The sequence below is a fragment of the Natator depressus genome, chromosome 11 (assembly GCF_965152275.1).
Source record: "Natator depressus isolate rNatDep1 chromosome 11, rNatDep2.hap1, whole genome shotgun sequence".
Classification (NCBI taxonomy): domain Eukaryota; kingdom Metazoa; phylum Chordata; order Testudines; family Cheloniidae; genus Natator; species Natator depressus.
The window spans coordinates 76354361-76376617 of record NC_134244.1 but is presented as its reverse complement, the minus strand read 5'-3'; the positions used below and the strand labels follow the sequence as shown (position 1 = coordinate 76376617).

General features: G+C 43.4%; 1 protein-coding gene and 1 long non-coding RNA gene across 6 annotated transcripts in view; one reads left to right on the top strand and one right to left on the bottom strand.

Moving 5' to 3' along the window:
• DIP2A (disco interacting protein 2 homolog A) overlaps positions 1-22257 on the bottom strand; it is a 254159-nt gene that overhangs the window by 206572 nt on the left and 25330 nt on the right. The gene's annotated exons all lie outside the window — the stretch shown is intronic.
• LOC141995664 (uncharacterized) lies at positions 9974-21699 on the top strand. Its single transcript, XR_012641384.1, has 3 exons — positions 9974-10117; positions 10193-10427; positions 21380-21699. It is a non-coding gene; the product is annotated as an uncharacterized LOC141995664 (long non-coding RNA).

Genomic DNA, 22257 nt, shown 5'->3' with positions numbered 1-22257 from the left:
TAAATAGTCCCGAACCACTTCTTTCTCCACAGAGGGTTGGTCACCTCCTCCCCATGCTGTGCTGCCCAGTGCAGTAGTCTGGGAGCTGACCTTGTTCGTGAAGACAGAAGCAAAGAAAGCATTGAGTACATTAGCTTTTTCCACATCCTCTGTCACTAGGTTGCCTCCCTCATTCAGTAAGGGGCCCACACTTTCCTTGGCTTTCTTCTTGTTGCTAACATACCTGAAGAAACCCTTCTTGCTACTCTTAACATCTCTTGCTAGCTGCAACTCCAGGTGTGATATGGCCTTCCTGATTTCACTCCTGCAAGCCCGAGCAATATTTTTATACTCATCCCTGGTCATTTGTCTAATCTTCCACTTCTTGTAAGCTTCTTTTTTGTATTTAAGAGCAGCAAGGATTTCACTGTTAAGCCAAGCTGGTCGCCTGCCATATTTACTATTCTTTCTACACATCGGGATGCTTTGTCCCTGTAACCTCAGTAAGGATTCTTTAATATATAGCCAGCTCTCCTGGACTCCTTTCCCCCTCATGTTATTCTCCCAGGGGATCTTGCCCATCAGTTCCCTGAGGGAGTCAAAGTCTGCTTTTCTGAAGTCCAGGGTCTGTATTCTGCTGCTCTCCTTTCTTTCTTGTGTTAGGATCCTGAACTTGACCATCTCATGGTCACTGCCTCCCAGGTTCCCATCCACTTTTGCTTCCCCTACTAATTCTTCCCGGTTTGTGAGCAGCAGGTCAAGAAGAGCTCTGCCCCTAGTTGGTTCCTCCAGCACTTGCACCAGGAAATTGTCCCCTACATTTTCCAAAAACTTCCTGGATTGCCTGTGCACCGTTGTATTGCTCTCCCAGCAGATATCAGGGTGATTGAAGTCTCCCATGAGAACCAGGGCGTGCAATCTAGTAACTTCTGCGAGTTGCCGGAAGAAAGCCTCGTCCACCTCATCCCCCTGGTCTGGTGGTCTATAGTAGACTCCCACCACGACATCACTCTTGTTGCTCACACTTCTCAACTTAATCCAGAGACTCTCAGGTTTTTCTGCAGTTTCATACTTGAGCTCTGAGCAGTCATACTGCTCCCTTACATACAGTGCAACTCCCCCACCTTTTCTGCCCTTCCTGTCCCTCCTGAACAGCTTATATCCATCCATGACAGTACTCCAGTCATGTGAGTTATCCCACCAAGTCTCTGTTATTCCAATCACATCATAATTCCTTGACTGTGCCAGGACTTCCAGTTCTCCCTGCTTGTTTCCCAGCTTCGTGCATTTGTATATAGACACCTGAGGTAACCTGCTGATCGCCCCTCTTTCTCAGTATGAAGCAGGAGCCCTCCCCTCTCACGCGCTCCTGGTCGTGCCTCCTCCCGGTATCCCACTTCCCCACTTACCTCAGGGCTTTGGTCTCCTTCCGCCAGTGAACCTAGTTTAAAGCCCTCCTCACTAGGTTAGCCAGCCTGCTTGCGATGATGCTCTTCCCTCTCTTCATTAGGTGGAGCCTATCTCTGCCTAGCACTCCTTCTTGGAGCACCATCCCATGGTCAAAGAATCCAAAGCCTTCTCTCCGACACCACCTGCGTAGCCATTCATTGACTTCCACGATTCGACCGTCTCTACCCAGGCCTTTTCCTTCCACGGGGAGGATGGACGAGAACACCACTTGCACCTCAAACTCCTTTCCTTCTTCCCAGAGCCACGTAGTCTGCAGTGATCCGCTCAAGGTCATTCTTGGCAGTATCACTGGTGCCCACGTGCAGAAGCAGGAAGGGGTAGCGATCCGAGGGCTTGATGACTAGGAACTGATGCCTACACCTGAAGGATGCTGGCTTGCAGAACTTGTTTTTTTCTAGTGGAAACTTGTTTGGCTCTGCATAAGTACGAGAATATTGACTCCAGCCTTCATTGCATGTTGTCCTCTTATCTGTGTTTTAAAGTAGTACCCACTGGTGGTGGTAAGGTGTCTTAAGTGTGGTGAGATCACATGGTCTGGCCCCACTCCTGCAGGCTGCAGAAGAGCTGCACTAGGCAAGAGCTGTGATGGTCTGGGTAACTGTGTACCAAAAGAGCTCATGCCAGAGGGCTGCAACAGATAAACTGCCATGAGCGCTCATGCACCCGTTTCTTCTAGCAATCACCTTCACGCAGCCAACGTAGGCCAACATACACAGGAAAAGTGGGCCAGAAGGCAGGAAGCAATCCTTGGGAGGAGGAAGGGGGGGGGGGAGGAGGGGCATAAAAATCTCCTCTCATTTTTGAGTCACAGCCAGCAAAAGACATACCCAGAGCCTGCACTGCCTACAGTCATTACTTTTAAGCTTAAACCATAACTACACTCAGCTTAAGTTAGAATGGAACAGTAACTAAGCTGATATTAAAAAAATATATGCTTCCTCTATGCATATGTTGCCTACAATATCTGTTTCCAGGAAAGGGGATAGCTGCCAGAACCAGGGCAGGGAGTATATACACTGAGCAAGTACTCCAGCTGTTTCTCTCTACAGGAAAAAACAGAACTGGTTACCATCTGGAAAATAATTCCACTACCTTTAAATAAAACAGAATACAGATTCTGCCCACAGTGTTACTCTGTAAATGGTGCGTGTGAACTGAAGACTCTATGGCAGATTTTAGATTAGCAAGAAAAACTTGCTCGGAGAATATAGTATTCTTTTTATTTAAAGTGCTATTCTATTGAAAATTTCAAAAACCAGCCAATTAGTAATTTAATTGCCATTATAAATTTTCTTTATAGCACAAAAACATCTGGGGTTTGGGTTGGTTTTCTGTGGGGGGGGAGCAGCTTAGAGATGAATGAATAAAAATCTCTTTATAATTTATTGTACTGGCAGAGCCTGGAATTATTAATTAGAATATTGAGAACTCATTTCATGTCATGAATGAACACAATTTTCACAGCAGCTCAATATTGCCGGATGAGTCATCAATCCATATAGCAATACAGTTCAATCACCACAAACAGGGAAACATCAGATACCAAAACACAATCTCTCTTTATTCTGTACTTACAAAGCATTACTTGTTACAACACAGCAAGAGTTAATCTTGCTATGACATAGCCAGAGCCGCCACTGTTGTATTAATCATTATTTATGGCTCAGTGAATAGCCAAGAAAGGAGATCTCATGGATACGGGCAAGTAAAGAATGGGTAGGCTTCACAGAATACTTCAATTATGTTTTTTTAAGATGTTTGTCACATGCAGTGACTCTGGTCATTAGAACATAGCTATTCATTTTCCTACTTCAATGAGAAGTGTTCAACCCACTAGTGTAACTTTTCTTTGTAGTAAACGAAATACTATAATCAAGGATGACATACAGTTAAAAAGCTGTATATACAGCAGTGTATACCATACACTGAACTATATGACTACTATGAAAGTTTGCCTCCTTTGAAATCCAGGTAACTTTACAAAGTTACAATTGGTATACATTTTAATTCAAAAGAATACTAGACAGTAAATACCCAAAAAAGCACAGAGCAAGGCCAAGTCAGCCTGATTTCCTGAAGAACTTCTCAAACCACAGCAACACAAGAACATGGATGCACTAGATGGCTGACACACCAGGGAAGGTAGCTCAATATGTGAGCAAAAGTCAAATAAATACAGTGTGTGTATGTATACTCCTCATAGGAAGTGACAGAAAAAGGGGTGAAGCAACAAAAAAAGTTAGTCAGTCATCACTAGAGCCGGTAGACAACAGAAAGACTGGCTGAGAGAGATGCTGTAATAATCTGGCCTACAGCTTTACCCTAATTGTTGGCCTAACTACAAAAAGTCAGTGAAAGTTCATAAAATGTCATCATAACCTATAACAAATGTTGATAGGAAAAGGTGCAAAAGGGAGACAGACTGAACTAATTCCAACAAAAAGGCTGACTGATACAACTCAATGACTGCATTAAAATTATGCCTGGTAAACAAGAGAAGTGTGGGACAAGAAATCAATGAACCAGAATTGGTGTGTCTGAAATTATGTCTAATAGGGGAACAAAATGAGACAATGAGCAATTCTACCCATTACTCCCTTCACCTGAGGTCCTTAAAAGAAAAGACTTTGCGGGGGGAAACTGGACATAGATGCTGGCTGGCTGAAAGAGGGGGAAGTAGCCAACTTTGCCATCCTAGCTGCCACCTGCTCTGTTTTCTGAGACCCTGGGATCTATTGTAATACCTTCTTCATCCTAATCTTGAGAGATGCCATGACCAGAGAGCAGGTCAGAGAGAGGGACCCAGATGACATCGTCATCTCGCTGCCTCTGGCTAAATCCCAAACGCTATTTGGGACATGAGACTATATCATACACAACCCTCCCCTCCACGTGTATTCTCCCTCACCCCCCTTTTTTTTAATTCTCTTTTTGCTTTCTGTTTAATAAGTCTGGCTTAGCCAGACAAGCCCCTATTATTTTGCAGCACTGCTCTAAGCCTGTGATCAGAAACACATATAAAAGCAATGCACAAAGTGGCCCAATACTGGTACAAGTTGGCCAGGTCTTGAAATGGCTAATAAGACCATGTGCCGTGACCATGTTTCTCCAGCAGTAAGGCTGCACGTGTAACTTACCAGGGAAAGCAGCTACGTTTTCTAACTTGGCTATCTTTCCCGCATTATGTGCGCGCGTTTTTGTTTGCAGGAAATGGGATTGGGCATTAGCAACAGCAGCAGCTTTAGCCCATCTGAACTAACTTCTGCTTTTTTGCAAAAAGGACCTATGTTATAATTTACAATACCATCTAACAGACTGTCAAATAGGAGATTTTCCTTCTAAAAACTTTATGCAGCTATTGGAAATGGGAACAAGGGATATTGTTAAAATGAAAGCCTTACTTAATACTTTATATTTTAAATGTTTTTATTGTTTGTTTTGTATTTTTAATATAAAGGTTAAAAAGGACTTTTTTATGGTGTTTGGCATAGTACTAAGCAGGCTGAGGTCTCTGCATACCAAATCCCACACGTCGTTTAAAACTGTTTAATGTTGGACAGGGTCATGTTAACACCTTTGACTCTTTCAGTCCACATGTTCCACCTAAATTAGGAGAACAGGGACTCAAAAAGAGATGTTTCTCAGCTGATTAGCAACAGTCAGTATGGAAAGGGATAATTATTTGTATTGTAATAGTGCCTGGAGGGCCAAATAACCAGAGAAACCCATTGTGCTTGGCTCTGAACAAATACACAGTCTGAGTATCCTTGCCCCAAAGAGCTTATAGTTCAAACTGACACGTTACAACAAGTGGGTATAACAGCGAGGGAGTGCAGGTAGGAGGGCAATGACAGGAACAAATAGCCACGCAGAATAACTATGCACTCAATTTGCATACTTCAAATTGCTTAATTTTAAATAAAAGAAAGATATATGGTTAGTAACCCCTTCTGGCCACTCGCTTGTCAGGAAGAGTTCTCAAAATCCCATTCCCCTTCGGGACACCTGAGAGTGCAGAATGATCTGCATTATAGCATGACTGGGTGACCTAGTCAGTTAAAAAAACCAATAACTAAGATGCTCAGAAAGTTTGACAAATATGTGAGACACTCAGTTTAATCTCTTACCATTGTCTACGGTCGTGTTTCAGATTCTCATTTCCTTAATCCCCACAAGAAACGTACACATTTTTATTAGCATAGCTATTTGCTGCATTTTTAAATACATAGATTCAGCTCCAAATAAATGTAAATGGCATAAGTGGCCGGAACCAATAGAAATCTAGACCTTGATTGGCACTTGGTTATTTTAATATCAACAACATGTAGATGGAAAATTTTACTAGACACTTACAAGCCAGAGGACTATGTGTCCTAGCCACAGGCCAATACAAAACATGAGGGATGCCTAATGACCATGTGCAATACTCTGTGGAGAGAAAACTCAGCCCCAGTGAGTGGGAAGGTGCTGGGATTCCTACCAGGATTCTGTCCTCATAGTTAAGGGTTCAATTTTTTCCAGTCATACTCTGGCTAGTAGATGTGATAAATGTGCCACCTACTAGTTTTTTTTCTCTTTGCTGAGAGGGAGAGAGCTTCAGTTTTTTTAGCAGCATTCTCCACTTCTCACTGCTCGGCTTGTGGCAGGACGACAGAATTTGACTCATTTTAATATATTTATTCAGGTTCTTTTACTGCTTGTATGATCATAGCATCTGAGCACCTTCAAGAAGTTCATTAAGCAACGTGTCTAGAATTTGACATGTACGGGTCTCCCCTCCTTTTTCTTTCCTGGGGAAAATTATGTGAATTTTTTAAATTTCATGTCTGCTTTGCTATGTATTTCTATCATTGAAGGCAAGGTCAGAGAAGTGTGCCCTGCACTTGAACAGGAAGTGGTGAGGTTTGAGGCAGTTCTTAGATCCTGTGGATGTTCATTTTCCTGCCTTGGACAGGCCCTGAGAAAGCTGTCTCCTGCACAAACTAGCTTCAGCCTTGCACTGAACAGCTCTTTTTATGAAAGTTACTTTCACAACCATAAGCATTAGATTATTATTATTATTATTATCAACAAAAGCTTAGGCTCTAATGAAATTCATGATACTTAATCCCTTCATTTAGGAGGGAAAGATTCCTATCTGCTACTGGTGAGCGGACTTTCAAGACCCTGATAATACAATTCAGAATTAATAGCCTATGCAAAGAACATATAATTAAGTTAGAGAAGTACCCTCCTCTATTAAAATACATGAATAGAAAGTTACAGCTTTTGACTCTCAGCTTAAACAATGATTACTGAAGTTTCTAAGGTTGGTGCCACATTGCAACATATACAAATATTTTAAAAATGCTACTGAAAAGCTATTATATTTAGCCAGTCACCTAAGATTTTGTTTTTATAGATTTGAAAGGTACATTAACTTATAAGTTTATAAAATATTTTTACTGTTTAAAAAACTTCTGGAAGCCTGAAACCAACATCTGTTTCCTTAACAGTTCCCTCCTTCCATCATGTGATCATACTAGTTAATTGTAGTTTTACTTGTGACAGATCATAGACCACTATTAAGGAATATCATTTTATATTTGCTTTAAGAGGAAGAGAGTACAGTAAACGGATTTAGCAAACTCCAGACTTCAAGAGAATATCCATGTAAATATCAGATACTATCTAAAATGGTCTGCTGCTAACTACATTTCACTAATAAAGCCCTCCCCAGCCTCCTCTTGCTTTTCCTTCAAGGACTAGAACAGCATTTCTCAAACTGGGGTCCCAGACCAAAAGGGGGTCGCAAGGCAATTATTGGGGGGGGGTCCCCGCAAGATGAGGGATACCATACATCTGGATTTTCCCAAACATGACCTTTTTTGTCCCTGTGATCTCCATCCAGGCTGATTTTTCAAATATGAACAAACATCCGTGATTTGGTATTGCCACTTTTCCTTCTGTGCTGCCTTCAGAACTGGGCAGCCAGAGAGCAGCGGCTGCTGGCAGGGCGCCCACCTCTGAAGGCAGCACCTCCACCAGCAGCAGCACAGAAGTAAGGGTGGCCTGGCATGGTATTGCCATTTAGTGCTCCCATGGGTATGTACAGTAACTTACTATCATTTTGAAGGGTGTGTGTGTGGGGGGTGTTTATCGCAGCCTGAAATATTTTCAAAAGGGAGGAGGGAGCAGCAAAAAACATTTGAGAACCCCTGGTCTAGAAAGTCCAAATATTACTCTCTCCCACCTCAGACCTTAACACATGCTTAAACAAACACCTCTTTAAAATGGGAAGTAAAATAAAGATATGAGCATATGCTGTGATTTGTCATAAGGCACAGAGAGATTACTCACCCTGTGTAGTAACTGCAGTTTGAGATGCGTCTCTATGGATGCTCCACTTCAGGTGTGCTTACACCCCATGCGTCTTTGATCAGAGATTTTTGGTGGTAGTGCCCATTCGGCCCTCACATGCACCCTACATCTCCTCACACCCCACAATAAGGTTATACATAGCTTCGTGGGCAAACCCCCTCAGTTCCTTCTCCACTGCAAAGTCCCACAGAGGAATCCCAAAGCAGCAAGGAAGGAGGGTGGGTAGTGGAGCACGCATAGGGACACATCTCAAACAATTCCAATTACTGCACAATGGGAGTTACCTCTCCCCAACCGCATTCAGCCCATTTGCCGATATAAAATTTCCACTTGGAATATGCAAGCAGCTTTTTCAAGCCCTTGTCTATAGCAAAGCCCAGTGACTCTTTTGTGTGTGCGTGCGTGCGTATATCCAGTTAATTAGTGCTCAGCTGTACCCTAATTTCCTTATGTCTTGCTAATGATCCAAGGTATCTGTTTGATAACCCAGTGCATTTTTGAGAGAACTTTACCACCTCACTCACTTCTATGAGCAGCCGTGAAATTGACAAAGATCACATCTGTTTCACACTGCCACAGTTCAGCAGGGAAAGCTCTGAAGAACAGCAGCAGTGGAGGCAGGCCATGGAGATATTCATTCAGGACTTAAAAATGGAGATGGGGGAGTGATCCCCCATCTTCACCCCTTCTAGAACGCTGAGAAGGGCAAGGTCAACAGCCTGCTCTTAAGAGCCAAGAGGCTCTTGGGCGGAAAGAGAAAAGTGGAGAATTCTTCTTCTCTAAGAGCAAGAGGGAGCTTAAAATTCATCAGAAACCTACTAACCAAAGGCTCATAAGACACAAAAAAGATGTCTGACAGAATCCTGGCAGGAATCCCAGCACCCCCCTCTCCCAGCAGCTGCGAGGAAAGAGCTGGCTTCTCAACTGCCATCACCCCCACATCCATCCTCAACCTTTTGTAATTAGTCTTTTATTAGCTTTAGCCCTGTAGCTAGCAGGCGTTTCAGTGGGTGACTGGGTGGTTGTGGGGGACGAATTAAAAAAGACTAGCGAGTAAGTCAGAAACCATAAGTGCAGTAGCAATTCTGGAGAGAAAGTGGTAGGGTGTGAAGGGGAGGGAGAACAAAACAAAACAGACATTGAAAACAACATCCAGAAAATACAGCACCAGAATGTATCATAGGAAAAAAAAGGAAAGGCCAGGAGCAAGGCCAGAAAACAAGAGAAGTAGCAAGTAAGACCTCCCAAACAGTATCTGGCTGGTCAATGATGTTTGGCTATGGTTGATTCAATAAATATTGGTGGTATGTGACTAACTATACCTGATAAAATCTTATTTTGCAAATATATTTGACAAATAACCTATGTCATTTTAAGAAAATATATTGAAATTTTTTTTCAGCTATTTGGTTGGCCCTACCAGTGAGCTACCTTAAAAAAATATTAAATAGAAAATGGACTGACCTTACAATTAAATCCAGTAAATTTACAGTGTACAACTACCTTATTCCGTTAAACTACAGTTGACTTGACTTCGAGCAGGTATAACATTCAGGTACTTTTAGCTATGGCTATTAGGTTTAGATTAAATCTGACAAGTCCTCTCTCATAGACTTTAAGATCAGAAGGAACCGTTGTGATCATCTCATTTGACCTCCTGCACACCGCAGGCCACAGAACCTCACCCACCCACTCCTATAACAGACCCATAGTTACAGAGAATCCACCATTTATACTAGTTTAAGCCTGGCAAGTGACCCATGCCCCACGCTGCAGAGGAAAGCAAAAATATCCCGGGTCTCTGCCAATCTTGACTGGCTGCTAGCCTGCAGGGGGCGGGCATTAGGGTGTCTGTCTGTTTGCGTCAGGGAAGCCTGGCTGTTTAAAAATAGCCAGAGCCTCGCGAACCAGCTGAGCGGCAGGGACAGCAGAGCAGCTCACAGCAGGAGTTTGCCTGGGACTGGTAAGTATCCGAGTGTGTGTGTGTGTGTGTGTGTGTGTGTGTGTTTGCTTGCTGAGGAAGTATCCGAGCGTGTGTTTGCTGGGAGGGCAGTGAGAGAGCCTGAGTGAGTGTCTGATTGGCTGCTAGCCTGCAGGGGGCGGGCATTAGGGTGTCTGTCTGTTTGCGTCAGGGAAGCCTGGCTGTTTAAAAATAGCCAGAGCCTCGCGAACCAGCTGAGCGGCAGCGAACCAGCTGAGCAGCGGGGACAGCAGAGCAGCTCACAGCAGGAGTTCGCCTGGGAGTTCGCCTGGAGTGAGCCCAGGGAGGCTTACGTCTTGCAAACGTCTCTGAGGAAGCTCATAGTAGGTAGGTGATATGGAAGGGGGGGGTTCAGCTGTTGTGACCTGCACTGGATGTGCCATGTTTGTCTTTCTTCCACAGGACAGAAGCGGCTTTGTCTGTACAAAGTGCAAGCTGGTCTCCATATTGGAAGAGAAGATTGAAGGTCTGGAACAACAGATAACGACCCTGCGTTGCATACGAGAAACTGAGGATTTTCTGGACAAAACACAGGATAGGCTTCTAGGGGCACAAAGCTCTAAAGATATAGAGCAGGTTGCACAGAGGAGCCAAGAGGCCAGTGAAGAAGCTTGGCAACATGTGACCTCCAGAAGAGGTAAGCGGAATGTCCGGGTTCCAGTAACACAGACACAGGTAACCAACCGCTTTCATGTTCTCTCCACAGGTACCATTGCGGAGAGTGGACCAGATGATATGTCTGGGGGGAGAAAGCAGAAGGAGACTCCGCTGGTTGGAAGGCATGAGATGCGATGTCCTGAGGTTGGGGGTTCCACGACCACCACTCCCAAGAGGAGAAGGCGGGTGGTGGTGGTCGGGGACTCTCTCCTCCGGGGGACTGAGTCATCTATCTGCCGCCCTGACCGGGAAAACCGAGAAGTCTGCTGCTTGCCAGGGGCTAAGATTCGCGATGTGACGGAGAGACTGCCGAGACTCATCAAGCCCTCGGATCGCTACCCCTTCCTGCTTCTCCACGTGGGCACCAATGATACTGCCAAGAATGACCTTGAGCGGATCACTGCGGACTATGTGGCTCTGGGAAGAAGGATAAAGGAGTTGGAGGCGCAAGTGGTGTTCTCGTCCATCCTCCCCGTGGAAGGAAAAGGCCTGGGTAGGGACCGTCGAATCGTGGAAGTCAACGAATGGCTACGCAGGTGGTGTCGGAGAGAAGGCTTTGGATTCTTTGACCATGGGATGGTGTTCCATGAAGGAGGAGTGCTGGGCAGAGACGGGCTCCATCTTACGAAGAGAGGGAAGAGCATCTTTGCCAGCAGGCTGGCTAACCTAGTGAGGAGGGCTTTAAATTAGGTTCACCGGGGGAAGGAGACCAAAGCCCTGAGGTAAGTGGGAAAGCGGGATACCGGGAGGAAGCACTGGCAGGAATGTCTGTGAGGGGAGGGCTCCTGCCTCATACTGGGAATGAGGGGCGATCAACAGGTTATCTCAAGTGCTTATATACAAATGCACAAAGCCTTGGAAACAAGCAGGGAGAACTGGAGGTCCTGGTGATGTCAAGGAACTATGACGTGATTGGAATAACAGAGACTTGGTGGGATAACTCACATGACTGGAGTACTGTCATGGATGGTTATAAACTGTTCAGGAAGGACAGGCAGGGCAGAAAAGGTGGGGGAGTAGCACTGTATGTAAGGGAGCAGTATGACTGCTCAGAGCTCCGGTACGAAACTGTGGAAAAACCTGAGTGTCTCTGGATTAAGTTTAGAAGTGTGTGCAACAAGAGTGATGTAGTGGTGGGAGTCTGCTATAGACCACCGGACCAGGGGGATGAGGTGAATGAGGCTTTCTTCCGGCAACTCACGGAAGCTACTAGATCGCATGCCCTGATTCTCATGGGTGACTTTAATTTTCCTGATATCTGCTGGGAGAGCAATACAGCGGTGCATAGACAATCCAGGAAGTTTTTGGAAAGCGTAGGGGACAATTTCCTGGCGCAAGTGCTAGGGGAGCCAACTAGGGGGGGCGCTTTTCTTGACCTGCTGCTCACAAACCGGGTAGAATTAGTGGGGGAAGCAAAAGTGGATGGGAATCTGGGAGGCAGTGACCATGAGTTGGTTGAGTTCAGGATCCTGACGCAGGGAAGAAAGGTAAGCAGCAGGATACGGACCCTGGACTTCAGGAAAGCAGACTTCAACTCCCTCAGGGAACAGATGGCCAGGATCCCCTGGGGGACTAACATGAAGGGGAAGGGAGTCCAGGAGAGCTGGCTGTATTTCAAGGAATCCCTGTTGAGGTTACAGGGACAAACCATCCCGATGAGTCGAAAGAATAGTAAACATGGCAAGCGACCAGCTTGGCTTAATGGTGAAATCCTAGCGGATCTTAAACATAAAAAAGAAGCTTACAAGAAGTGGAAGGTTGGACATATGACCAGGGAAGAGTATAAAAATATTGCTCGGGCATGTAGGAAAGATATAAGGAGGGCCAAATCGCACCTGGAGCTGCAGCTAGCAAGAGATGTCAAGAGTAACAAGAAGGGTTTCTTCAGGTATGTTGGCAACAAGAAGAAAGCCAAGGAAAGTGTGGGCCCCTTACTGAATGAGGGAGGCAACCTAGTGACAGAGGATGTGGAAAAAGCTAATGTACTCAATGCTTTTTTTGCCTCTGTTTTCACTAACAAGGTCAGCTCCCAGACTGCTGCGCTGGGCATCACAGAATGGGGAAGAGATGGCCAGCCCTCTGTGGAGATAGAGGTGGTTAGGGACTATTTAGAAAAGCTGGACGTGCACAAGTCCATGGGGCCGGACGAGTTACATCCGAGAGTGCTGAAGGAATTGGCGGCTGTGATTGCAGAGCCCTTGGCCATTATCTTTGAAAACTCGTGGCGAACGGGGGAAGTCCCGGATGACTGGAAAAAGGCTAATGTAGTGCCAATCTTTAAAAAAGGGAAGAAGGAGGATCCTGGGAACTACAGGCCAGTCAGCCTCACCTCAGTCCCTGGAAAAATCATGGAGCAGGTCCTCAAAGAATCAATCCTGAAGCACTTACATGAGAGGAAAGTGATCAGGAACAGTCAGCATGGATTCACCAAGGGAAGGTCATGCCTGACTAATCTAATCGCCTTTTATGATGAGATTACTGGTTCTGTGGATGAAGGGAAAGCAGTGGATGTATTGTTTCTTGACTTTAGCAAAGCTTTTGACACGGTCTCCCACAGTATTCTTGTCAGCAAGTTAAGGAAGTATGGGCTAGATGAATGCACTATAAGGTGGGTAGAAAGCTGGCTAGATTCTCGGGCTCAACGGGTAGTGATAAATGGCTCCATGTCTAGTTGGCAGCCGGTGTCAAGTGGAGTGTCCCAGGGGTCGGTCCTGGGGCCGGTTTTGTTCAATATCTTCATAAATGATCTGGAGGATGGTGTGGATTGCACTCTCAGCAAATTTGCAGATGATACTAAACTGGGAGGAGTGGTAGATACGCTGGAGGGGAGGGATAGGATACAGAAGGACCTAGACAAATTGGAGGATTGGGCCAAAAGAAATCTGATGAGGTTCAATAAGGATAAGTGCAGGGTCCTGCACTTAGGATGGAAGAATCCAATGCACCGCTACAGACTAGGGACCGAATGGCTAGGCAGCAGTTCTGCGGAAAAGGACCTAGGGGTGACAGTGGACGAGAAGCTGGATATGAGTCAACAGTGTGCCCTTGTTGCCAAGAAGGCCAATGGCATTTTGGGATGTATAAGTAGGGGCATAGCCAGCAGATCGAGGGATGTGATCGTTCCCCTCTATTCGACACTGGTGAGGCCTCATCTGGAGTACTGTGTCCAGTTTTGGGCCCCACACTACAAGAAGGATGTGGATAAATTGGAGAGAGTCCAGCGAAGGGCAACAAAAATGATTAGGGGTCTAGAGCACATGACTTATGAAGAGAGGCTGAGGGAGCTGGGATTGTTTAGTCTGCAGAAGAGAAGAATGAGGGGGGATTTGATAGCTGCTTTCAACTACCTGAAAGGGGGTTCCAAAGAGGATGGCTCTAGACTGTTCTCAATGGTAGCAGATGACAGAACGAGGAGTAATGGTCTCAAGTTGCAATGGGGGAGGTTTAGATTGGATATTAGGGAAAACTTTTTCACTAAGAGGGTGGTGAAACACTGGAATGCGTTACCTAGGGAGGTGGTAGAATCTCCTTCCTTAGAGGTTTTTAAGGTCAGGCTTGACAAAGCCCTGGCTGGGATGATTTAACTGGGAATTGGTCCTGCTTCGAGCAGGGGGTTGGACTAGATGACCTTCTGGGGTCCCTTCCAACCCTGATATTCTATGATTCTATGATTCAATCTGACCTGGGTGGAAATTCCTTCCTGACCCCAAATATGGCCATCAGTTAGACCCTGAGCATGTGGGCAAGATCCACCAGGAAGATACCTGGAAAATAATTCTTTGAACCTAACTCAGCGCACTCCCCATCTAGTGTACCGTCTCTAGCCATTGGGGACTTTTGGTATTGGCAGTCACCAATGGACCACATGCCATTGCAGGCAGTCCCATCAGACCATCCCCTCCATAACCTTATCAAGCTCAGTCTTGAAGGCAGTTAGGTTTTTTTGCCCCCTACTGCTCCCCTTGGAAGGCACACATTCAGAAGTGATTCTTGTCACAAAGGCCTCATTTCAAAGCAAAGCACCTAAGCATGTGCTTACATCCCTCTAAAGTCAATGGAACTTAAGCACGTGTTTAAGTGCATTACTAAATTGGGCCCAAACTAGAATAAATTGTGTGTGTGCGCAATTCCTTGCTTTCAAAAGAACAGGACCAAAATAGCACACAGACCCATGCAAACTGCCTTTTTAAAAAAGGAATGGCCACTTTTCAGTAAATTCTCTAGGCAAATAGATTCCCAGTTTTAGAGACAAAAAAAAGTGTGTTAAAACAGCATTGCACTTGTATTTTCTATTTCTGCTTTAATTTTTCAGTAGTAAAATCCACTCCATGGAGGAAACACAAGTTACATACTAGTCTGAAGGGACTTAGATATGTTATATTTCAAGTCAAAGCAGTTAGAAATAAAGCAGTGCATTGATAGGGGAAAACAAGGGTATTCTTCTTACAAGATGAAGCTGTGAATATTAGTTTTGGATTTCTGTTCTAACTTCCAAAATCACGTTAAGATTTTTTTTGTAGATGTATGAAATGTAGGAAAAATCATAGCTTGTTTAGAAAGAGACAAGGTAGGTGAGGTAATATCTTTTATTGGACCAACTTCTGACAGTGGAAGGTACAAGCTTTTGAGCTACACAGAACTCTTCAACTTTGGGGAAGGAAGCAGAGTATGAGCTAGAGGCAAGTTGCAAAGAGTTTAGTTTAGGAAATAATCCATTTATTTCAGACTACCAATTCAGGAAATTTAAATGTGGATTTTGGCATGAACTATGGAAACTTCTGAACTCTAACTAGAACAATTCCATTTTTTGAATAATTTTTCCTTTTTCCATTCATTGAACAATATGAGCTCCCATCTTGTGATCAAACACTTGAATTCCCAAATCTGTTCAGTATAGTGAATAAAGCATCTGCATATATCTTAATAGTGGACCCTCTGAAGGTTATTTCTTCATGTTTTCACAGCATTTTCAATCTCTAAATTATCTATCATACCCTCTGCACAGCAGATCTTATATGGTCCAAGAGGTAACTTTAACAGGACCGCTTGGAAATAATGACCATAATATAACATTTAACATTCCTGTGGTGGGAAGAACACCTCAACAGCCCAACACTGTGGCATTTAATTTCAGAAAGGGGAACTATGCAAAAATGAGGTTAGTTAAACCGAAATTGAAAGGTACAGTGACTAGAGTGAAATTCCTGCGAGCTGCATGCACATTTTTCAAAGACACAATAATAGAGGCTCAACTTAAATGTATACCCCAAATTAAAAAAACACTAAAAGAACTAAAAAAGAGCCACCACGGCTTAACAACCATGTAAATGAAGCAGTGAGGTAAATAGAAAGGAGCATAAACATTGCCAAATTAAATGTAAAAATGTAATAAGCGAAAAAGGAGTTTGAAGAACAGCTAGCCAAAAACTCAAAAAGGTAATAAAATATTTTTTAAGTACATCAGAAGCAGGAAGCCTGCTAAACAACCAGTGGGGCCCCTGGACGATCGAGATACAAAAGGAGCACTTAAAGACGATAAAGTCATTGCGGAGAAACTAAATGAATTCTTTGCTTCAGTCTTCACGGCTGAGGATGTTAGGGAGATTCCCAAACCTGAGCAGTCTTTTGTAGGTGACAAATCTGAGGAATAGTCACAGATTGAAGTGACATTAGAGGAGGTTTTGGAATTAAGAAACTTAAAAGTAACAAGTCAGCAGGACCAGATGGCATTCACCCAAGAGTTCTCAAAGAACTCAAATGTGAAACTGCGGAACTATTAACTATGGTTTGTAACCTGTCCTTTAAATCAGCTACTGTACCCAATGACTGGAAGACAGTCCATGTAAAGCCAATATTTAAGAAGGGCTCTAGAGGTGATCCTGGCAATTACAGACCAGTAAGTCTAACGTCAGTACCGGGCAAATTAGTTGAAACAATAGTAAAAGAATAAAATTGTCAGACACATAGAATATAAATCGTTGCGCAAAAATCAACATGGTTTCTGTAAAGGGAGATCATGTCTTACTAATCTATTAGAATTCTTTGAGGGGGTCAAACAAACATGTGGACAAGGGGAATCCAGTGGACATAGTGTACTTAGATTTCCAGAAAGCCTTTGACAAGGTCCCTCACCAACGACTCTTATGTAAATTAAGTTGTCATGGGATAAGAGGGAAGATCCTTTCATGGATTGAGAACTAGTTAAAAGACAGGGAACAAAGGGTAGGAATAAATGGCAAATTTTCAGAATGGAGAGGGGTAACTAGTGGTGTTCCCCAAGGGTCAGTCCTAGGACCAATCCTATCCAACCTATTCATAAATGATCTGGAGAAAGGGGTAAACAGCAAGGTGGCAAAGTTTGCAGAGAATACTAAACTGTTCAAGATAGTTAAGACCAAAGCAGACTGAAGAACTTCAAAAAGATCTCACAAAACTAATTGATTGGGCAACAAAATGGCAAATGAAATTTAATGTGGATAAATGTAAAGTACTGCACAGTGGAAGAAATAACCCCAAGTATACATACAATATGATGGGGGCTAATTTAGCTACAACTAATCAGGAGAAAGATCTTGGAGTCATCGTGGATAGTTCTCTGAAGACGTCCATGCAGTGTGCAGTGGCAGTCAAAAAAGCAAACAGGATGTTAGGAATCATTAAAAAAGGGATAGAGAATAAGATGGAGAATGTCTTATTGCCCTTATATAAATCCATGGTACGCCCACATCTTGAATACTGTGTACAGATGTGGTTCCCCCAGCTCAAAAAAGATATACTGGCATTAGAAAAGGTTCAGAAAAGGGCAACTAAAATGATGAGGGGTTTGGAACAGGTCCCATATGAGGAGAGATTAAAGAGGCTAGGACTTTTCAGCTTGGAAAAGGGGAGACTAAGGGGGGATATGATAGAGGTATATAAAATCTTGAGTGGTGTGGAGAAAGTGAATAAGGAAAAGTTACTTACTTGTTCCCATAATATAAGAACTAGGGGCCACCAAATGAAATTAATGGGTAGCAGGTTTAAAACAAATAAAAGGAAGTTCTTCTTCACACAGCGCACAGTCAAGCTGTGGAACTCCTTGCCTGAGGAGGTTGTGAAGGCGAGGACTATAACAGGGTTTAAAAGAGAACTGGATAAATTCATGGAGATTAAGTCCATTAATGGCTATTAGCCAGGATGGGTAAGGAATGGTGTCACGAGCCTCTGTTTGTTAGAGAGTGGAGATGGATGGCAGAAGAGAGATCACTTGATCATTACCTGTTAGGTTCACTCCCTCTGGGGCACTGGCACTGGCCACTGTCGGTAGACAGGATACTGGGCTGGATGGACCTTTGGTCTGAGCCAGTATGGCCATTCTTATGTTCTTAAATCACTGATATCTGCTGAATTTAAACCACTGTTTAAAGAGATTTCTAGTCCATGAGGCTGTGAAGATCTCATCTGGGAGGTAAATCCAGCATAACCAATGCACCCCATCGACCACACAGTTTGCCAAGCAGCAGTAGTAGTGAAGCTGACAAGATTCTACTCAGATTCAGAAGTCTATGAAAAGCAGTGAAACTGTCGAGAATCATGTTAATTACATTCGGCACCTGCTTAGGGAATAAGAGAGGCAGATATTTATGTTATTCATAAAGGATCCCCCTAAGTAGTGGAGATTGGGCAGAGTACTGATCACATCTTGTTTCACCATCCTTAACCCCCCTGTGGCAGCCAGGAGGAAGGAAGAAGGGTGGGAAAAGTGTATATTTATCTACCTTTGGCCATTAAGATTTCAGGTAATTTTTCAAGTCGTGTATAGGAGCTCAGTGTATTCTAATATAATCAGCCTGTCACATGGGAATGTGCAGTATCCACATTTACTTCTTGTAATAATGTTCCTCAATTTGTACAATAGTCCCTGCAGATAAAACAAAACTTCAGTCTCAGCAGTATTCAAAATCCCAGCATTAAAATGTTTTATCATTTAAAATCTTTGATGAAATGGATACAACCCTCAAACATTTACCACAGTTCTGTAAAAGCATCAAGAAAGACGAAATCACATCTATTAAGTGACTCGTCTTCCTACATTATGAGAGTTATGGAATATAAACTGCATAATTATGTAACCAAGCATATGTGCAAGCTTATAAGTACTTGGCCCTCAAATATTTTGCTGGCAATTTAAAAGCTACTGAAGTTAGCTGAAAACACCAATTTATACTTGCCAGTAAGTTTATTTACATCTACTGGCTGAAGCTGTGTTCCATTATACCAGAGCCAGTTTTTGCTGTGATCCAGCAGGGCCTTATTCAATCATCACTTAAGATGGTGCTTTAACTTCTACCTTAATTATTGAACTGGAATCATAAGGGAACAGATAGGGCTTAGCTTACTTGTGGATTTTCCCCTCCCACTATATGTTTCAATTACCAGGTTATCACCTACTTTTGTTTAAAGTGGAGGGGAGAGAAAGAGGGATGTCAGGAATGCACTTCATTGTAAGGGAATTAACAGAAAAATGCATAGCTATCATTTCTGAAGGCCAAATATGCAAGAAAAAATGAACCAGCAGAAAGATCAGTTTCAGAGGGCAGACCCGACCTGCCACAGTGATGAAAGGATCAAACTTTTCAGCAGTTCCAGGGTCTGTGCTCAAGAAAGGATCTTTAGTTTCCACCAACCATCCAGGAACTACACAACTAGATGTGAAGTCCACATTGTTAGTTAATTTGATTCATATTTAGCCTTTGAATTTGTCCCTGACCACAGAGGTTCCTACTTCCTCACAAGATGAATCTGTCATCTGAATTTCCCATAAATCAGTTATGTCAGTACTGGAATTTTGACCCATTTCAACGTAATTGGCTGACCATCAGCTCACCTCTCAACCTTAAAGTATCATTGTACCCTGAAAAATGACTCTGAGACTGGGCTGAATTCCATGTTTACAGAGTCTCAACGATTTCCAGATAACACTTTTAAAAGTTCCAGAGGGGGAGCCGTGTTAGTCTGTAACAGCCAAAACAATGAGCAGTCCTTGTGGCACCTTAGAGACTAACAAATTTATTTGGGCATAAGCTTTTGTGGGCTATAACCCACTTCATCAGATGCATGGCATGGAAAATACAGTAGGCAGGTACAAATACACAGCACATGAAAAGATGGGAGTTGCCTTACCGAGCGGGGTCAGTGCTAACGAGTCCAATTCAATTAGGGTGGATGTGACCCATTTCCAATAGTTGACAAGAAGATGAATATCAGAGGGAAAATTATTTTTTGTAGTAAGCCAGCCACTCCCAGTCTTTATTCAGGCCTAATTTGATGGTGTCAAGTTTGCAAATTAATTTCAGTTCTGCAGTTTCTTGCTGAAGTCTGTTTCTGAAGTTTTTTTGTTGAAGAATGGCCACTTTTAAGTCCGTTATTGAGTGTCCAGGAAGATTGAAGTGCTTGCCTACTGGTTTTTGAATGTAATAATTCTTGATGTCTGATTCGTGTCCATTTATTCTTTTGCGTAGAGACTGTCCAGTTTGGCCAATGTGCATGGCAGAGGGGCATTGCTGGCACATGATGGCATATATCACATTGGTGGATGTGCAGGTGAATGAGCCCCTGATGGTCTGGCTGATGTGGTTAGGTCCTATGATGGTGTCCCTTGAATAGAAATGCAGACAGAGTTGGCAACATGGTTTGTTGCAAGGATTAGTTCCTGGGTAGTGATTCTGTTGTGTGATGTGTAGTTGCTGGTGAGTATTTGCTTCAGATTGGGGGGCCGTCTGTAAGCAAGGGTCTCCCAAGGTCTGTGAGAGTGATGGGTCGTCCTTCAGGATAGGTTGTAGATCCTTGATGATGCGCTGGAGTGGTTTTAGTTGTGGGCTGTAGGTGACGGCTAGTGGCGTTCTGTTACGATCTTTGTTGGGTCTGCCCCGTAGTAGGTGACTTCTGGGTACCTTTCTGGCTCTGTCAATCTGTTTCTTCACTTCACCAGGTGGGTACTGTAGTTTTAAGAACACTTGATAGAGATCCTGTAGGTCTTTGTCTCTGTCTGAGGGATTGGAGCAAATGCTGTTGTATCTTAGAGCTTGGCTGTAGACAATGGATCATGTGATGTGGTCTGGATAAAAGCTGGACGCATGTAGGTAAGTATTATGGTCAGTAGGTTTCCGGTATAGGGTGGTGTTTATGTGACCCCTCAGTGGTTAAAAGGTGACTTATAAACATTTTAAAAAATAGGTTTGTACTCTTTTTTGCTTCTTTATGATGATTTTTCATTTCTTTGGAAAAATTCAGGTTTTTTTTTTTAATCTTAGAAATATCAGGAACATCAACTCTTATCTTCCCTCATATTGCTGGAGGACCTCCAGGAAGTCCTTGAGCAAATGAGAGATCTAACACTTCTTAATTAAAGAGGTGGGTGATGATAGTATGTGGAGAGGTTAATTATTTAACAGATATAAAATCCCCAAATTTCACCACCATGCGGTCCCTAGAGTCTTCCAGGCTAGACAGGACCTGAATTTCTAAATGAAATACATTTTCATATATGTTTCAGACTCCTATGTGGAAGCAAAAAAGGATACAATCCTAGTTTTCTCCTTTGCAAGTCACTATTGAAGTTCAAACATGGTTACTTACCATGGCAAGACTGAAAAGTACTGGAGGTGGGGGGAGGTTCATGGGGAGTGAGAGCCAAAAACAGGTTCCTGATGGTTGCAAAGATGTTAGGAAAATTAATAAGTTAAATTTTCCTATTTCCTTTTTTCCTAATGGGAATGTCCACAGATCTATTACAGTGGGCCTCATGCCCTGCTTGCACTTCTGTGGAGGCACAAATCAAACGAGGCAATCAAGACAGGTGGGGAGGAGCTACGCCCACAAAGACACAGCCAGTTTAAGATGCTTTCAAAACTGCTTCTTAGAGCTAATTTTTTAAAAATCTTAAATTCTCAGGTGATTGTTTCGTACTGCAGAGCAACTTTAAATTTCACCCCAACTACTGGAAGACACAGAAGAAAATCGAGAACTGACAGTTTACGCAGCCTTCATAATTATATCTTTGGGAAAGAAGGTTGGATGCACACTTTCCTGCTAGAAGAAAGAAAATTTTCAGTTAAGAATTTTTACTATTCTTTGCAGGGAAAGTCTACAGATTCATTACAATAGGGTTACAATAGGCTTTCCATTACCAGTATATCACCAGGGAGGGAAACAAAGGATGAATGAGAGACAGATGTGTGGTGGGTTTTTTTGTTTGTTTTTTTTTAAAAGAGACAAGATCTAAGAAATAGAATGTCTGAATGAGAAGATAACCTTGAATCTGCTTGCTGTCATTTGTGAGCAGAAAATGTCTACCACTTGAATCTGAGAGTCTAAGGTTCTAGGCCTGTATTAAAATTTCACTGTTAAGAACGCCACAAAAAATATGTTTGGTCTTAGTTGGATCTGTCCATGCTAATGTCTTAGCACCGTGTTTACCTATAGACTGTGAAGTCAAAGATGCCCTGTTTGTAGAATACTTTCTCAAGGCAAGGTATCAGCACAGCTGAATAATTTATTTTAACAGATACCTCTTACGTACCCTGTAGCTAGATTGATTACTCTGGGTTTGGATATGAAATTTGGTCTTTGAGAAGCAGACCTTTCTTGTAGGCCGAAGTGAATTCTTTTTGTCACCTGAACTGGATACAAGAACCAGTACCTCCTTGGCCAATTTGGGCTACCCACCTAACTTCTGCCATCCTCATCCCATCCCATCCCACCCCCAGTTCCCTCTAAGCTGCGTGGCCGCGCACCTGCCTATTAAGCCCCGTGCAGGGGCTCAGGACTGC